Raw genomic sequence first — 18,687 nt, forward strand, 5'->3', positions numbered from 1 at the left:
CGTACGTTTCTGTCCAGCCAGAAGCAAGTGTCAGGGAAATCGCCAACGCGTATGGAGCCAGCCCGGCATCAGTTTGGAGGTCACTATCAATACACAGCTACCACCCCTATCATGTGTGTCTTCACCAGGAACTGACACCGCATTACTTTCAGAAACGGCTCGATTGTAGCAACTGGTGCCTAATTAAATGTAGCGCGTAGCGAGCGGACGCATGGGACATCGGCTCCGGCGATTTTCGACCGTGGCGGCGGACCAACGCGTTGGATCCCGACAATTTTGGACTTGACAGGACCAGCAAGTCAGCCGGCACGCAGGGAGACCACTCCCAACCCGGTGGGCCGATTTGTTGACCTTTTTTTTAGCGTTTTTCCCTCCCATCCACCATAGCGCCGCGACGCAGCTTCAAGGCTGAACGCCGGCGTTCGGCGGCGGGGAGGCCGCTCCAGACCAACATGGCAAGCGCAAACCAGCAACGCGGCTACGACCCGGAAGGCATGGCATGGTCAACTGTGCCGCAGACCAGTCGGGACCAAGCCTGCAACGCTAATGTGATCCTGGCTTTTGAAAAAAGAGCCCAGAAACTCCAAGCCTGCGCGCAAGGGAAGGCCACGTCAGCCCACGGAGGCCACCATGCGCAACCCGACAAGGCATCCGATGAGCGCGCAGCCGGAGGCCCAAGGCAAGTCAAAGCTGCATGGAAACCCAAGTTTCTCTGCAGATTTAGACCAGACGATGTGGTGCTAATCATCAAACCATTGACGGCGACAAGCTTGAAGAACTTACAACACGGTGAGCTAGGCCTAGCCCTACGACAACGAGTCGGGGAGGCCGAAGCGGACAACTTTTACTTCACAATATCCCCGGACCAAAACCTGATCATCGTGGGCACGTCGAGCATCCACGCGGCAGACAAACTGGTCGGTACATTGGCCGCTCCGCACTACGCGCATTTAGCGCCTTCTTTGTAGAGATGCGAATAAGAGCGGCGGCGCCGGAGGGTCGGCATCGTATCCCCTCTTCAGCCTTTTATTCCGCCGCCCCGTCTTCCTTATAAATAGAAGCGATCGCAGCCTCTTCCCGCAGGGACGCTATAAAGCGTAGCGTTCGGCAAATAATAAGACCAAAACGAGGATGAACCAGAAGAGAGGCCGAAAGGGTGAGGCGCGGGGGCATAGATAAAAGGGCGGGCGTGGAGGACCCCGAAAAGTGTCAACAGTCAGGGGGGAGGAGAAGAAGAGAGGGTGCTAGAAAGGGAAAGGGCGAGAGTTCTGAGAACTAAATCGAGGCGCCCGTGAAAGAAGCCGTCTTGTGTTCTTCCAAGCGGTGGACGCGGTTGTCCCTGTGCTTTGTGTTCCCATTATTTTTTTTCTCCCTCAATTTCATTTTCTGACTGCGCGTGCGGCAAAGTATGCGAAAGAAGTGTCGCGCGCGGTGATTATCTGCGTGTCTCCCCCTCTGCTTTGCCTTTTCTTTTTCTGACGCACATCTCGTGTTAGAGCATTCGCTTGCGGCTCCCTCCTTTTTTTTTTTTTCGCGGTTTCGGCTGTTGCTGAGTGTTTCTTGTTTTGTTAATGATATGACGATTCCTGCGGGACGACTCGGCGTCTTTTCGTCGTTCTTGTAGTGCGGCAGTCAATATGAGTTCCCGAGACGCGTCTTTCGCTGTCGTCACGCTGCGCGCTTTTCCGAGATTCGGAATGGTTTTGATATGTATGCAGTGGGCTTACAAAGAGAAGCTGTACCAGAGGTTGCGCGAGTGAAGTTCATTCCCTCTGGCTGAGTGAAGATGCAGCTACCGTTGCCGCTGAATTCTTTAGCTCGGATCGACGGGAAAAGTCTGGAAGCGTCTATTTTATTGCATAAGTGCACATAGCATCCATTAAGGCAATTTTCGCCGCTCATAACTTTCGTAGGTTTGTACCTGAGCATAATAGTCACAACCAAATTAAGCTTGGTCTAAACTAAAGGACACCAACGCCTTTATAAGCGCACACTGCATACGGTGACGAAGAAAAGATGAAGTAAAGGATGAAGTAACAGATGATGAAGTATCCAGAGGAAGTTGCAAGGAGTGCCTCTTTATTATCTTACACTTTAGACGTTTCCACGTGTAGAATTTACTGCGTAGATGCATCATGGTAACTTTGGCAGAATCATAGGAGCAGAAGTCGTGGCCGCCAATGAACGTCGACCTCAGCACCTCGCATCATTAAACAGATTTTTGCTGAAGCTAAGCTCGGCATTCGCCCGGTGATAAATGCAGTTTTGATGTAATTCGCAAACGTGCACAAGAAATACGAAGATGTATACGAAAATTTTCCGGCTCCACATCAAGGACAACAACAAATAGTGGTGCTCTAAAGGATGTCCCGCAAAGAGCAAGAGCGAGTGCTTTGCTCAGTTTATCGCCAAGTACATTGCTGGTTTAGTGGCTCGAAATGCAAGATTTCTACGTCGGTTCAGAACGGTATGTGAGGCTAGTATCACCTTATTTATGTTTATTGTTTACAGCTACAGTGTGCTAACTTTATTACTTGTTTGCTTTTTGAATTGCTTCGAATTTGAGCTCCATTTTAGAACAACTTTCCTTTCACGTGCCAGCATTTTTTTTTTCAAAGCCTAAGAGGGGAAATGGATAGTGAAGGAATATACTGTGAACTCAATGACTGCCAAGGTTAGATAAAATAGAAGAGATTATAGAAATATTGCAGTCGTTCCCACCTTATGCAATGGAATTAATAAACCAAATGCGAAATTTGGAGAGATGGCTTCCCTGCGCTTCAATACCGGTACAACCAAACCGTCCTATCTTGCGTTAATCCGTTGTCAAAGCGTGTGTGCATGTAGTGATGCTACCCTTTATTAAAAATCTAGTATGTCCTTTCTTTCTTTTCAACTGGCAAGCAATCTGCCGCTTTAAGGGGGCTCTTTAAGCGCCAACTCGGTCATTCAAATTTCCTGCAGTATGTCTTCGGCAGTCGGGCTGCCGCTGCTCGCTCCAAAGCTATGTGAAGAAAACAGCTTGCAGTTTTGCTTCTTTTTTTGGCAAATGGGATATTTTATTTCTTCCTACATCCCTTCCCTCACGGGGCGGTTGATGTGTCTGCACAGAAGTGAGACAGTTACTGCGCCCTTTCCTTCCCCTCAAAAAACAAATTTTCATTTTTTTATCAGTCAAAAATGTTTTACCCAAAGGGGATGGTACAGGCCTGTTACATCGGTTGCAACGCCGAGAAGCAGGGCAATCAGCGGATCGTTCAATTTTGAGGATGAAGGAGGGCAGAGAAGGAGGATTGATAAATCTGTACAGCTTTCCTTTGTAGCCACATGGCTGCGCTCGGGTGGATGCCAATGAGTAATTGCTCTCTTATTACAGAGATTACACCATCAAAAAGTATTTGAGTTATAACCTCCATGTTAACTGATCTGCGATCACTGTTGACTGCTTATATCATTATAAATGTGCCTTGTGGCTAACCGCTGTACTCAAAAGCGGTACTGATTTGTCTTCGTAGTTATGAGAACAGAAAATAAAATTAGGAGGACGCTAAAGTTTCACCTGAAGATTAGACGTGATAGCACCTTTTCCTTCTTTTTTTTTAATTACTATAACATCAGTGAACATCCCCAACACACCTTACTGTCCTACACACCACAATGCGTTCACTTGGTGCCCATCTAACACGCTTGAACCAACGACCATTTGTGGCATATTGGGGTTGGAACCTCAATATCGGCGAAATTTTTCTTTTTGGTTTGGAACTGCTGAGAATATTTCCGTCACGTTTCTGAGGCCTTCCTGTCAATCTTAGGTCATGGCGACGGCTTTTCGGGCGAACGAGCTGTGCACGTTATCGGATAATAAAGCAACTCGACGTCGTCGAAGCACGGTCTAGCATCAGGGTGCACATACTACGCGATACACTGAGACCAGTAAGGCGACTCGCTAACGGGAAATTTCAGCTTCGTTGTTGTTTTTTTCTCGTTACAAGGGATTTGGAAACAGAAAGAGGAAAAACCCACTGATAGCAAGAAGGATCAGGAGAAAAACAATTTCGGACGTTATAACCTGGAGATAAATCCTGGCGCGATCTATGGCCCGGAAAAGACGATAAGAGGAGAGACGTGAGCCCGTCCCCCGACACCGGAACTTGCTTACACCCTACAAGCGCTCGGATAGCAAGAAGAACCCGTTCGGTCGTCGTCCCTAAGCCTCAAAGCAGCGCCGAAAAGCCCCGCTGCTGAACCGAGTTAACGCTTTCAAAGAGCCCCGCGTAGCAACGCCTCAAATGTTCGAAATCGATATTCTCTTTTTAGAATGAAAGGAGCCAGACAAGAAGAATAAAAATGAGAAGGAGTAAAAGAAGCGTGGGCAAGCGACGGAGGAGGGAGGGTGGAAGGAGAGGAGGTTGAGCGGCGGGCGCGGGGTACTTAGGCGAAGAAAGTATCGGGCTGAGATTTCCGAAAACGTGGTTCAGTGAAAGACAAAGAGATAAAAAGAAAAGAGCGCAGTGTACACACAGCGGCCACGGCCGCGACGCATTCTATACCACGCAAACAGCGAGTGAAAGATTTTGCTTTCGCTTTTAGAAGACGCCAGGGAGTTAGATCAGCTCCCGTGGGGTGCAGAGGCAGGATGAGGAGGCTTGGGTGCGTGTGACGTGGAGAGAAGGGGGACAGCAGGGAGAGGACGTACAGGCTGAGTGGGGCGGAGGAGAGATGAGAGGGGTTCGAGCACGTGGTGCGTTGAACGACAAGCAGCGGTGCGTGCGACTCGCCACGCGCGCGGCACACACACGCGCGATGGGACGTTGCGAAGATTTGCGACAGCTGCGCCTGAGAGGGGCGCGCGCGCCATATTCCCACCTCTGCTGGAAATAGACGAGCGCTGTGCCGCCGAAGACGACCGACTGCGCCGCGGGGTATAGGCGCAGGCACAAAGGCAGGGGAGGCTCCTGAGGCGGCGGCGTCACGCGGAGGCGCCTCAGCGCGCGAGCAACTGTCGCGCACGCGAACCGAGAGGGGAAGGGAGAGGAGGGGAGCAGCCGTTTCCTGCCGTGTCGCGACGAGCTGGAACCGGCTTTTTTACCTGGCAATCAGTCTACGCTGCTCCTGGGAGCAGCGGCGACGCGGATTGACTGACTTGCGCGAGAGGAGAGATCCCCGTTGTGTTCGACGCGGCGTCTTAGTAGACCTACGAGGTGGCGCATTGTATAGACAGAGTAATGAGGGTGGGTAAGGGAAGGGGGGAGGAGAGTCGTTAACGCGACGAGCAAGGAAAACAAGAAAAGAAGAAAGCAATAATGGGGGAACTAGTCTTCGTTTCTCATGGAATATGTGCAGGACGGCTTCATCCGACAACAGGAGAGCGTGCTCCGGTTCATCTGGCTGACTCACTGAATGGAAATTCGAAAGCCCCGAGCGATTGGCCTGTTCGATGCTGGTCACGTTTACTGCGCGCGAAAATGTGTCAATCTGGCTCAGCGAACCAAGAAGCGTAGTACTTGACATGGCAGCAAAAATACCAATTTCCTCACGAACAACTTTGCTTCACTGCAGTACTTAGCCGCGTTGGGTGAAGCAGAACGTCATCACTAGAGTTGGTGGAGCACTGATGATGGGCAACGTTCGTAATGATGGATTTGATTGATATAACAGCATTACCTGGTGCACGTTTGTGACTAACTGTCTAAACACACACGTGTCTAATAACACTCCGGACATGCGGAGATATTCAAGCGTGCGGTAAAGCTCCTCTAGGCAGACGTCATATTCACGGTTGTTTTCTTTGTCTCCACTCACTATACTTTCTTGCCACGATCGGGTCACGAACGCCTTCGTGAGCGCGAAATACGCACTTCATCATCACCATCATCAACAACAGTTTTAATTTATTATACACATTATATAAAGAGAGAGGAGACGCACGTAGAAATAACACGAAAATATCTAGCCAAAATGGAAGCACTAATCATGAGTTCCTAAAAAGTCAGCCAACAGCCCTTGCTCACTCGAGTCCATGCTTTCTCTTTCTTTTTTTTTTAACAAGCTTAACATTGTCTCGTAGGATTCGCGCTGGATTATCAGCGTTTCCTGCAGTTCCGTCAAAAATATGTGCCACAGACTGCCACGAACTAGTCTGGGTTAAATGAAATGAACGGCTGCGCAAATCAGGACACAGACAAGAAAGAGACACCACATGCGCATGTGGTGTCTTTTTCTTGTCTGTGTCCTGATTTGCGCAGCCGTTCATTTCATCATGCACCAACTCGCCCCTCAGGCCGTTATTCTGTAGTCAGGGTTACATTACATGAGAGAGCCTATGCACGCCGTGTACGAGCGCAGTGAATGTGGAAGAGGCGTCTCCGATCTTGTGCATGTACTGACTGCCAGCGAGTGCTTTCAGTCTTTCCAAAACCGTGATTCCCCTCTTTTGAAGCTATTTTTTACAATCATCTTTTTTTTTTCCTCTGGGTGAGACAGACGCTGTCTTCCCCCTGACTTCGTTTCCTGGCTCCTTCGTGACCTGGTCTTTGTTCGGTGCCAAATATATCCCCCCTCTTCAGGCAGATTTTTTTCAGCCCTTTCTGCGTTTTCTTCTTGCTTGCACAGCGAGTGCTGCAAAAAAAGCCCAACGACCAATCTTTGTTGACACTTAGAGTTAACTCGTGAAATCTGTAACGCTTTGAGACATCGCGATTCAAGTGATGGGCACTGCTGTAGTCGGTGAGGAAGAACCTAGTTAATTCACCTTGAATGGAAACGTGGCCCTGACGCATTCTTTCAGCGAATGCACACAATTAAAAAGGTTCGATAGGGTGCATGTGTCTACAAACCCTTTTTCTAGCAATTATCTCTAATTTCCCAGTGCTTTAGTACTACTGGGCATCTTTGCGTGAATACGCAGTTGTGAACGAAACTGACAGCGTCTGACGTTCCGCGTGGTAAATTCGCCAGAACCGTATCAACATGTCTTGCAACTTGTCTTGGTTCCCTTCAGGCAACAGTTTGGAGTCCTGGATTTCATTTCAGGGGTCAAGTGTATATAGGCGCCGGTTTCTATTTTCTCCTAAGAGAGACGATTCGATGCAGACAACTGGCCATATATCATCACTACTCTAGAGGTATCAGACTTCATATATCAGCACTGTTCGGATATCAGTAGTTTATCAGATATCAGTGGTCCAAGCTGTTGCATAATTCGTGGCATGCGTTTATGGATTACACATAGGCGCACAATGCATCGCGAAAAGTTTATGTGACCTCAAAATTTGAACCATAGACACAAAACTTAACGTATGCGAAAAGATCATAATTGACCAATGTGCTTACTATATCCCTGTCCGCTCTACTGCTTGCAAAGCACTGCGAGACATCGCTTAGGATGGCGAGATAAACAGATAACGATCAAGAATGTGATGTAAGATGCGAATAAGCCTATCGACTGAAAGAATGTAGAATTTAATGTATCTCCAGAGTTCAAAATGAAGGACTAATTAGGAAAATAAATTAACAGTTCAGAACAAACAACGCAACGAGGAATAGTGACAAATAAAGAGGAAAAGTAGCGAATTAAATTCTACAGATCTGTGCCCACTTCTTCCCCTGACTTACTAGAATATTTCTCTTGCTTTCTATCCGCTATACCGCTTATAATAACAGAAAAATTGCTTGTGTAAGTCTCAGATCTAGTAACTACTCTTGGGACAGTGTCACAAAGCAATAAGGATGGAAGAAAAGAGGTATTACACACGTGCTGTTTCTTAACGCACATTTGAGCTAACGCAAAGCGTACCAGCGCGACCAGGCTTGGCAGCAGGCACGATATACTGTGCAGATCTTTCGCGCTGCAAGTCGCTTAATTCTCGCTTCCCTAATTGTTCGAGCACTTGTTTTATTTGTCCTGTCGTATACCGTCTCTCTTATGCAAAAATAAGGCGAGCGTAACTTTTCTTCCTCCCCCGCAATTATTAGCACCGTCTGAGAGCAGGTGCCACTGCCATCGTTCACCCGACCGAAGCCGTGCAGTACGGTTAAAACACTTGAGTCGTGTACTGCGCAGCAAAGAATTAGGAAAAAGTGTAAATAAGTTAGCCAGTTCTAAGTAGTGTGCTTGTTCACAGGTACAAAATCCCTCAAAGTACAAACCATTCAGACGCGAACATAGAGCTCGCGACGCCTCAAGAGCTGCTTCAAGATCTCACTTTGTCTTCAAAGCACTGGCGACGTCTGTACACATCAAAATCCCCGGGCGTCAAAGACGGCTGGCTGTGTTGCCGGAGGGGCTAATAGGTGGTCGCACATCCCCCGACTTCCTGCAGTGGCATCACGTGACAAGTGTGAAAACAGCCCCGTACATTCGTTACGCAGGGAATTGTGAGATTGAGAGGAAAGCGGCACGAGTGAGCGCAAATCGCCTCAAGCGCCCGCCACGATGGCAGCCATAGTATTTATTTCCCGGTGCGCAGTACCCTACGAACACGTCGCTGACAGAAGTTCGAGAGACGCTGCACGGAAGTTCCCCGGGGGGAGCGTATAATGAGCGCGCAGGCCGACGAGCGACGCGCGTGATGCCGGTGGCTCGGGAGGAGACACGCTCGTTCGCTAACACTTGGCGCGATCTGTTTAAACGTTGGGAAGAGGTGCGAGACAGATAAAGAGATAGATTGAAAGAAGATGCACAGACGTCGAGAGAAGAAGAGAGGAAGGGGAGCCCCTGTTTGCGGCACGCATATGCTTGACGAGCTTTGTTCTACGCAGCGCCTCTGGGCGGTGAACGGTCGCTTTGAAGAAGCGTCGATTCGCGTATACGCGCTTGGAGTACTTGCAGAGCGCGTGCTTCAACGAGGCGTCGCGTGTTAACGCATGCGACGCCGCTTCCGTGACGCGGACATCAAGCGAATGTTTACTGGAAGCAGTGCCGTTTATAGGGAAGCGCCTACATCAGCGTGGTGTTTCGGGAAGCGTGCGTACGCACGAGTTCTTGGAAAAGACGTTTTTCCGTGCAAACGCGACAGCGAACCTCGTTATATTCCTTGTGGAATGACGATATTCGCTCCCGCGCCTGTCTAGCTTCACTGTTTACCTTCTGAGTAGTCTTTGTTCCAGCTAACGCTTGTTTCGGTGTTGAAGCGCTTTGACCACAGTGAAGTTGTTGCCTCTCAAGGAATGGCCCATACCCACAGGGGAGGGTTGTGTGCACAAAGATCATTGGCGAAATGACGAAAAGGAACTGAATGCGGTGTCATCGTTGCCTGCAGACATCTCTAGAATGATTTCACTTTCAAGCTGTAAACGCGGTTTAACCTCCCCGGTATAAATACAAGCAAAAGGATTCCGGAAGATGTGAGATGGCCTTAGTCATTAGAATGGCGGCAAAAAAAAAAAAAATAATACCGGGTTGCGTACAGATGACTCTATGGGTGGCTGCTGCTCGTTAGCCCCTTGAGTATGCAGGATCCCCTTGCGACAGCTTTCAAGTGTGGTTGTTCACAGCGGCGAAAAGCAGAGGATTAGCAGTACGACAACTCCGCCGTTAGAGCTCAGTATACTGCGTTGCGCTGCTACTTTTGAAACTAATAGCACCTTCGAGGGAACTATGAAATTATGTTTGTGCTTGTAGCGCAGCTAGTTAAAAATTTCTTTTAGCGCGCAGTGCGTTTAATAGCTGCTCTCAAACGTTTACAGTTTTCGAGAGTAGAAATTTTTGAAAGCCTGAAAAATTTAAGCTTCCTAAAAATAAAGCAAATGGACCTGGGAGGTCCATTGTCCAAACTTAGTATTGACAAAGCAAGACTGTAGTAGGCCATCTCTGCGTCAAATTCCAGTGCGAGTAAGCGAGCGGTTTAACCGCGAAAAGCATTTTGCGGTGAGCGTTTAGCATTGCAACAGTCTATATATGAAAAAGTAAGTTGCTTGTTATAATTAGATGATTTTATGTACTAATTAAGACGTTGCGCCAATACTAGTCACAAAAGATGTAAAAGTGTGTACACTTTGAATCTTCATTATAGACAGAAGTACAGCTAGTTGTAGTAAATAAGTATACTTCCGTAAAGTTGAATCTTTTCGTTTTCTAAAAATGCAATATTTAAGTCGCTCATCGCATCTGCATTACTATGCCGAATTAAAAGGAGTAATTAAGTAATTAAAACGCTAGTTTAACCACTATGCGCCCCAACGAACCCACACCCCCATTTCCCCTCATCATCATCGTTATCGTCATTGATGGCGGCTCCCCTGCAGACGGATTGAGCGGAAGTATAGCGGAAGGAATTTTTTTCAGAGCCGGACGAGGCAAAAGCTCTAAAAAATCAGTGAAACGATGACGGAATTTAGTTTTGTTACCAGAGTGCAATACTCCTCTCGCTACGGCAGCAGACGAAAGAACCCGTTTTTTTTTGTTTTCTTTTAAGCACCACCACTCTTAGTGATGTAAACTAGTGCCTGCTGCTCAAGTTGTTATTGGGGTAAAAGTAAAATGTAAACGACATAAACAAAATTGGAGGGGACACTTAAGCTCCGCCTCTAAGGGTATGACGGGATAGCTTTAGTAGGTTAATGCCCATATATGTAGAATTCGTCATTCTCTACTTTACTACTTAACATTCCCTACTTACTTAAACGCGGGTTAACGACATCCTAGTCGAAATCAAGAAGAAGAAATGGGCTTGGGCAGGGCATGTGATGCGAAGGCAAGATAACCGCTGCTCCTGAAGGGTAACGGAGTGGGTTCCTAGAGAAGGCAAGCGTAGCAGGGGGCGGCAGAAGGCTAGGTGGGCGGATGAGATAAGAAGTTCGCAGGCATAGGGTGGGCGCAGCTGGCAAAGGACAGGGTTAATTGGAGAGACATGGGAGAGGCCTTTGCCCTGCAGCGGGTGTGGTCAGGCTGATAATGATGATGGTGATGATGACTTAACATTCATAGATCCCCGGAAGTCCTCATACAACTCCTGCCGCAGAGGTACAGCGGTTAAGCGATGCGCCACTGCCCTGAGATGGTTGGTGCTGCCACCGGTGGGACTTGTGCGACCCATGGAGGTTGTTCTTCCCGAACAACCTCTCACGACCAATCATTGATTTAACTTTCACCTGCCACGGTGGTCAGTTTGCTCACCATCCGGTGGGCGGGTCGGGATGACGCCACAAGGTTACGTCAACAAGGTGGCCTACCTGCCTCCTAGGTTGCTTCTCTGCGGATTTTTCGTAGATTTTTCGCTCTTGTTCAAGACGCTGAGAACGACGCCGGATTTTCTGCGACACGAGCTCCTTAGCACTATCGCGTTAAAATGTGCTAGACGACCATCTGCGCGCAGACGAGATCCTCGCGGCGCAGCTGCTCATTCCGAGGCAGAATACACGTCTTCGGCCTAACACTAGCCAAGGCAGATAAAAAACCTCGTCCTCCCGGCGTTCCCGCGGTGAATGAAGTGCTCTTTAAGAAACTCGCATAGACGGTGGCGCCAGTATTCCCCCTAGGTAATATTTAGAAACTCTATGGAAACCCCGCTGTTCGTCTGCTCCTTTGCTCTGGGCGCATGTTGGTAATCTCACCCGTTTCGCCACTGCGATCCTTCAGGGGACGCTGCACGACCATCTGGTCGACGCTGTCATGATGCCTCAAAAAAATTGGACAGGTGTACCTCTTCCAAGTGCGGCCCATCTCTTTCACGGTAGCGCATGGATGCGTAGATGTGTACAAAAAAAAAAACAACACTAGCACTAATCGTAGGGCTTCCTTCATCTCAATGCTGGTTCAATCGTTGTGAGAATCTCCTACGTTGTTTCAGTGACATTCCTCTTTACTGCTCGATCGGCAATAAACAACAAGTTAAACATTTGTCATTTGTTGTTGATATCAGTCTTCGTATTTTACTAGATATACGTTCCTTCGGGTTCCACGGCACGAGTGGCGCTGTGATCCAGCGATTTCTCTTCAGAACACAGAGCAAAAAAGAAACAACTAGAAAGGATGAACGACAACAAGGAGGCCGTTCGGACGAGGCACAGCGTTGAAGTAAAAGACGCCCGACTGACCGCACTCTAATCCCACGTGACGAGTGGCGAGTCGCGGCCATTCGTAACATTCAATGTTTCTCCACAATCCGCCACAACTCTCTTGAAATCCGAACAGTCCCCTTCAGCGCACTCTGAGCAAGCAGAACTTGGGCGGCGAGCACATCCACCGAGTTTTCCCGCCATAAAGTATAGTTTTAGCCGAGCTTGGCCCGAGATGGGCAAAAGAAGACGTCGAATAAGACCCCGCGCAGAACATACTGCGGGGCACTCGAGAGGAAGGCGCCCAACTGAAGAGCCGAGTGCGTCGGAGCCGCGCGAGGGGTTTTCAAAGCGGGGCCAAGGGGTAGCAAGTGATGGCCGTTCCTACACTCAAGTGTGCTCGGGGGGACTGCAGAGTGTTTTTTTCTCTCTGCGTGTTTGCGCAGTACCTGCAGGGAACGAGAGAACGTGCGGAAGTGAGAAAGTTGCGCCGCTGACCTGCGAGTGTGTTTGTGCGCGTGTGCGTAAGTGCGCGCCTGTGGTACATCTTCCGCTCTCTTCCCCCCTCCCCCCTTGAATCACGCTCTCTATCTGCCTCTCCTCCCGCCGGCCCCGTCTCCATTCCCTCCGCCTCCCCCTCACTCCTTCACCGCTGCCCATCTCTTCTCCAGGATTCGATCGATTGATGGCAAGCATCGCACACCCCCTCACCCCCCCCCCCCTTAGAGAGAGAGGGAGAGAGCTGGAGAGAGAGGGTAGATAGCTTGGGGACCCCGGCCTAACCTCAAATCGCAGCTCCCTACTCGCCGCGGAGGCCGGGGTCCGCTGGAGACGCTTCGCAGACTGTTCCGTCAGCTCTGTGTGCAGTGGGAGATGCCGGTGTCTGAAAAAGAGTCGGCGTTTCAAACGTTCGACAGCTGTGTCCAGCGAGGGTGGCGCTTCTGTTCCCCGTAACCGACTCTTCCCCTCGGGAATCGCGAACGCACGCACTTAAAAACGCTTGTGTCGCCGCAGTGGCGGACACTTCCTCCCATCGCTTACCCTTTCTCTCATTCATCTGTCTACCGAAGCACGCAGAGCAGAGCGTGCAAGCTTACACCACTGGCGCCACTTACGCGATGCCGGAGTGACTCTGGGCGCGGCAGGCGTGCAGGCAGCTGAGGGACCAGCAACGTCTCTGACACTATGTCATCCCGGACAACGAGCCAGGATGTCCCGGGCGTAGAAGAGGCTGAACACGAGAGGCGAGGGCGCTTTTAGGGGAGTGCAAAGGAGCCCGTTCGGGGCGCGAAGCTTTCTATATATCGCTACCGAGAGCCGCCGTGGCCGGAGTATATCTGCATGAAAAGTGGCCGTCGAAGACACGGGTGAGAACGAAACGAAAAAGAGAGAGAAGAAATAAAGGGAAGAAAAAGGAGAAGAGTGGAAAAGAAAGCACTCTGGAAGCTGCCCTCCAGGGTCGCGTGACATGTGAGCAAACAAGCGCCGAGGGAGGCGTCTGCACAGCGCGCGCTTCGAAGTAGTCGTCTGGTGTTTCCTCTTTTTCTGTTTCCTTTTCGCCTGCCATTGGCTTGTCGGCGCCACAATCTGTCCGTCTTTTCCTGCCTTTTTTTTTCGTTTTTCCACTCTGAATCAGGAGACAGGCAACTGCCGTGAACTAGAAGCTATACCGTTGCGTCGGAGTTAACGCGTGAATGCTGAAAGATGAAGTTAAATAAAGTTATCTAAAGTTACATTTTTAATGCGCAACCATTACTAGTTCCGAAAAAATCCGGCAGCACGCGTGTGTACCCGCAGATGGTACAGAAAATTCCAGCGATGGAAAGAAAAGTAGGGTGGCGTCATCAAGAGGTCGTAGGACGCAAACAGCAAGCCGGGCACCGCTGCTTCAGACAGTACTATTCTTGTTATTTGTCTATATATACTCGCCACTGGCCGACATCCATGTGGCGCCAGTTATTCCGACATTCGTACGAAAATTATGACGCAATTAACCGCTTGTCGTACAGCGTACCGGGTGGTGTGATACGATTTGTCGCTGCATATAGCTTACCTGCGCTAGTAAAGATGCTTGCTTGGTTGCTTTGTTGCTCACTGCCTCATGTTACCGTCCGCGACTGCATGATGTCTAAGTTATCGGAATTGCATAATCTTAGCTTCGTTTTAAGTTCACTAAATAGCCAATCCAACTTATTTTAGTAGAACGACGGATATACGTTGGGAGTGTTGCTGCGTACTCTTGTCCATCGCTTTTTCGACAAGGCTAAGCGCTTTCTGTTCTGCTTCGCAGAGGCTTAATTGCTCAGTTTCATACAGTATCATATCATACTCGCAACGCAAGATAAAATAAAAATAAACATAGTAGTCGCTCGCCAGAGAGCTGACAGTGCGCATGGTGGAACTTGGATGATTTTACGGTTTTCTGTTCAGGCTCTTGCCCCCTTAAACTTCAGTTTCGCCTTCCCTCCTACTTACCATCAGGCAGGGAAGCCTTACTGGAATATACCATGAGTTTCAGGGAAGGTGATCACTAATTTTTAAAAATAGGGGCTTTGAGCTAAAGAGAAACTTTTTGCGGAATAGTAATACCAGTGTTTGCGAACGTCGAGAAATAGATTCGTCATGTTACTAGTAGAGTGATTAGCTAAATTCTAATAGTTAACTTTTTGATTATTACCGATAGGAACCTGATTGCAATTAGAGATTTGTAGCTGGCCGTTAGTAATAGTCATATCAGTTTTTAGAATTTCGAAAACGCGATTACTATTGCCGGTGCTGTGGCTCGACAAAATTTGACTATTTCGACTGGTCACGCTCACTGGACGGGTTGATTTGCCTGCATGCTTTCCGAAAGGGCATGCATTTGGCACGACGTAGCCAAATTTCGTCAAGCTATAGCGGATAGGGTAATCGCGTTTTCGCAGCTTGTTACTCTGAGTGGCGTGAGGACAGTGACTTAAAGACTGACATCATATACTGACGTCTCGAGCTCTTCACAAAAAAAAAAACACAACCATAAAGAACAAACGATATCATATTCACATCCGCAAACAGTTGTTGCTGAATCTTTCGTTATACAGGCGTGGTAACCGTTCGGTGAGATTTTTTCCCCTTCTTTTTTGGTCTTTTTCTGCGAGAGCGGTATGAGTGGCATTAGGTGAAAATGCCGGCTTGCATCTCTGCGTGGCCGTCGAGTGAAGCCTCCGGCGCCTGCAGCGAGCCGAGCGCGAGGTCTGCTGCTCGTCGAATGGCAAGAGGAAAGTCTACATCGGTGGAGGCGAAGAGAGTCTGCGAATCACGCCAGGGAGTGCACGTCATTGGCTGATACAACACGGCGCGCTAAGTAATACGAATTGGGTACAATGCGCCATAAGTCAAAGCATAAAAATATTATTATCTAGCAATAATTAAAACCAGCCAAAGTAAAGAGAAATTCATTGCCGCAACTTTCAGGTAGTGGCATGCGGCAAAAGGTAAATGCATTATATGAATAAGCACTAGCCCAAAGGGGCATTCTGCTTAAGCAGTTTATCGCATCAAACCATCTGACAGCCTGTCAGTTTTTGGCGTTTCTTTTCGCTTCCTTCATTGAAAGGTCGCCGGTCGGAGCCTCTTGCGACTAACTCTCCTATATTTCTGTTTGCTGTCCTCTCTTAACATGCTTTAATTGATAATTAAGGAACGTTTCGAAGTAAATTTAGTGAGTGTGGAAAAGTTTATAGTAACATCGCTAATGCCATGCATGGAGTTTTATCGGCATCAACAATTGTGGGGACGCGTGCCACACGATGGTTAGCATGAAGTGCGATGGTTGTACATAGTGGCCTCTAAAAGGAGGACTTTTCGTGAAAATATAAAAAAGTGAAGTGAGAGCTATACAATACCTTTTGGAAGGACTAACCAATGTTCCACATCTTTCTACCGGTGTCGCTCTCTACGACCGCTTGCGAGATTCGGGTGCATTAGAGCGACGAAAAATGCACGAATATGCGTCAGACGACGAAACTGCTCCCTTCTCCCAATAACCTCAACCAGACAAAAGCAAGGCCCACGAAAGCGCTGGAACGAACAGCCCAGCCTTGATCTTAGACGACGGTCTTGTGAAAGCGCGGCCAGAGTTGCGTCAGCGGCAGATACGACGCGGCTGAGAAACGATCGCTTCACTGCTGACATCTGCAGTGGACACCGCCCCTTTCGCGTCCATTTTTTAGAATATTTTTTTCGTGGTTGTTATACGCACTGAACTCCAATAGTTGCAGCTTTCGCGAGCAAAGTATCCCTCAAGCGTTAAGCCTAACTTTCATTCACATCCCTTACTTCACCTCTCGCTTTTCTGGAGAACGCAACGTCTATTTCAACTTCATGCGTGTGTCTCAACAGCATACCTTGAGGGGAATTTCCGTCTTGTATCGCTCCTTCTTTTGAAGAGATTGTCACTAGAATGTCCTTGGGCTATACGCCACACCATCGACAGTCGAAGATATGTGTATCGAGGGAGTATTTCGTGGTATCGGAACAATAATGAGGGGTCTGCAGTACACTCTAAACACGTGTACGCCTATATGAAAGTAAAAAAGGGAGTAAGATGTCTTCTACCGCACTCCCTTTCATAAAATGAAGTGAAGTACTGTACGGAAGAGCCAGTCTAGAAACCAGACGGTACCCACGTTATATAGTCGGCCTTCCCATGAACGAAGCAGACCATAAGGCGCGGCGCATATGTGTGCCGCGAGATTAGCTAGACAGAGAAAGAAAGCGTGGCGCAGACCGAAACAATCACCCTGCGGCATCGTCATCGTTCGATGTCCGACGAAGAGAGCGCACCGGTATTAGATTGTTTCTTTATTTTTTTTATGCTGCATGCGCACAAAAGCTTCGGTGAAAAACTCAAACCACAACAGGGGACGAACTGTTTCTGAGTTTCCAACCCTCCGGCAGCATCGACGACGGGCGTTGATTTTTATTTTTAGTTGCGCACGACTCTCTCGGTTTTTCTTAATATTCTTTTTCTCTTTCCTTTATCCTTTTTTTTCTTCTCGTAAACCGTTTCGGCTCTCTCGCTCGGTTTGGCATCCGTGTTCTCCCGGGTTTCCATCTGAGAAGAAGAGGGCCTAGAAGCAGGAAAAAAAAGGGGTTGGGGGCGGAAGATTGGGGGGGGGGGGGGGGTGTAGTAGACAGGGGTGCCCGCCGAATCTTTTTGTCGTCTCATCCGCGACAGAGCCGACCGTCTATCAGGAGCAGAGGCACGGCAAACATTACTCTTCCTTGCAGGGCCGCTCCGTCCCCTTTTGAGGAGTCCGCGTGCAAGGCTTTTAGTGTATCCACGCTGGTCGGAGTGCCCGGAGAGATTCTTCTCCTTCTACTCCCTTCCTTCCTTACCTCCCCCTCTCTCCCTTTCCCCGAGAAAGAATGGGGACCCCGTGTGTCACCCTTCCCGTGACCATTCATCCATTCGTTTTGTACTTCCCGCTATACCACGCCACTTACAGTTTCCCTTCTTACCCCCCTTTTTCGTCCCAGATTTTCCCTCCTCTTCCCGAAGAAGCAGTCTCCCTATTTTCCTCTCTCATTCCTCCATTTGTTACGTGCATTTGACTTCGCGTTCCTCTGAGCTGGCGTCAAGAACAAGCAATGCTTCCTCCCGGGCTGTTGCTTTGTTCGGGCCTCGGCGAAATGGAAGGCGCTGCAGTGGAAGAGCGGGACAAGACGAACGCTCGCCGGAGGGAAAGACGGCGGGGGGGGGGGGGGGGGGGGGGGGGGGGAGAGACAGTTCGATAAACAGCAGTCGCCGGTTGTGTAATTTCGAGACGGAATGCCGGCTATCGGTGGCCCGCCGGGATAGCTTTGGACACGGTTCGCTTTCTGCGTCCCCATGGATGTCATAGCGGTCTGGAAAGCGCGTTCAGAAAGGGGAAACTGTTCAAGAACTAAACCGCCGGAAAAGCATACTTTTTGCCGTGTTTTTCGCCACAGTTGTCGTTTTTCCTTTGTTCCGCTGAATTTAACGTCACATGTCAAGCGCGGTTTCATGACCCTGAACAAAGGCAGAAACAGGAAAAGCTGGATACTTATGCGCATTTGAATTAAAAAGCGAACAAAGAAGACAACGTGACAACGCCCTTCCCTTACGGTGCGGTTCAGGTGTCCAACGATATATGAGACATATACTGCGCTATTTCCTTTCAACAAAAACCAATTATTAAGAAGACAACGTGAAGTGCGCGTTATCTGTCATTGTGAGTGGGAGGGTCACCATAATCGAGAACAGCGAATCTCGAGTGAAATACATGCTGTCAAAGAGAGTATGCTCTCCGCAAAATCGTTTTTTTTTTGTCAAATAAAAATAATACAGGTCGGAGTATTTAATAATCACGTCTTAATATATACTGCTCATTAGCGAGATCCCAGGTGGGAATATTTAATAGCCACGCGTTAATTTTTGGCTGGTCATTACCGAGAACGCGATGTCATCGCCCAGCCCTAGCTTGCTATGAAAGAATTCTACGTACAAAGCAACGTAGAAGGCAACCGCGCAATAAACAAGTTGCCTATAGCTACCTGATTTATGCTGGATAACAACGGGGCTGTGACTGCAATACATTCTCCATGATGCCACGGCACAAAGAATTTTCAAGACAACCGTCTGGCTATTTTCTGACGGTACACGGAAGCTGCACCTTGTTATGAATA

Source organism: Amblyomma americanum, chromosome 3, assembly GCF_052857255.1.
Source record: "Amblyomma americanum isolate KBUSLIRL-KWMA chromosome 3, ASM5285725v1, whole genome shotgun sequence".
NCBI classification, from domain to species: domain Eukaryota; kingdom Metazoa; phylum Arthropoda; class Arachnida; order Ixodida; family Ixodidae; genus Amblyomma; species Amblyomma americanum.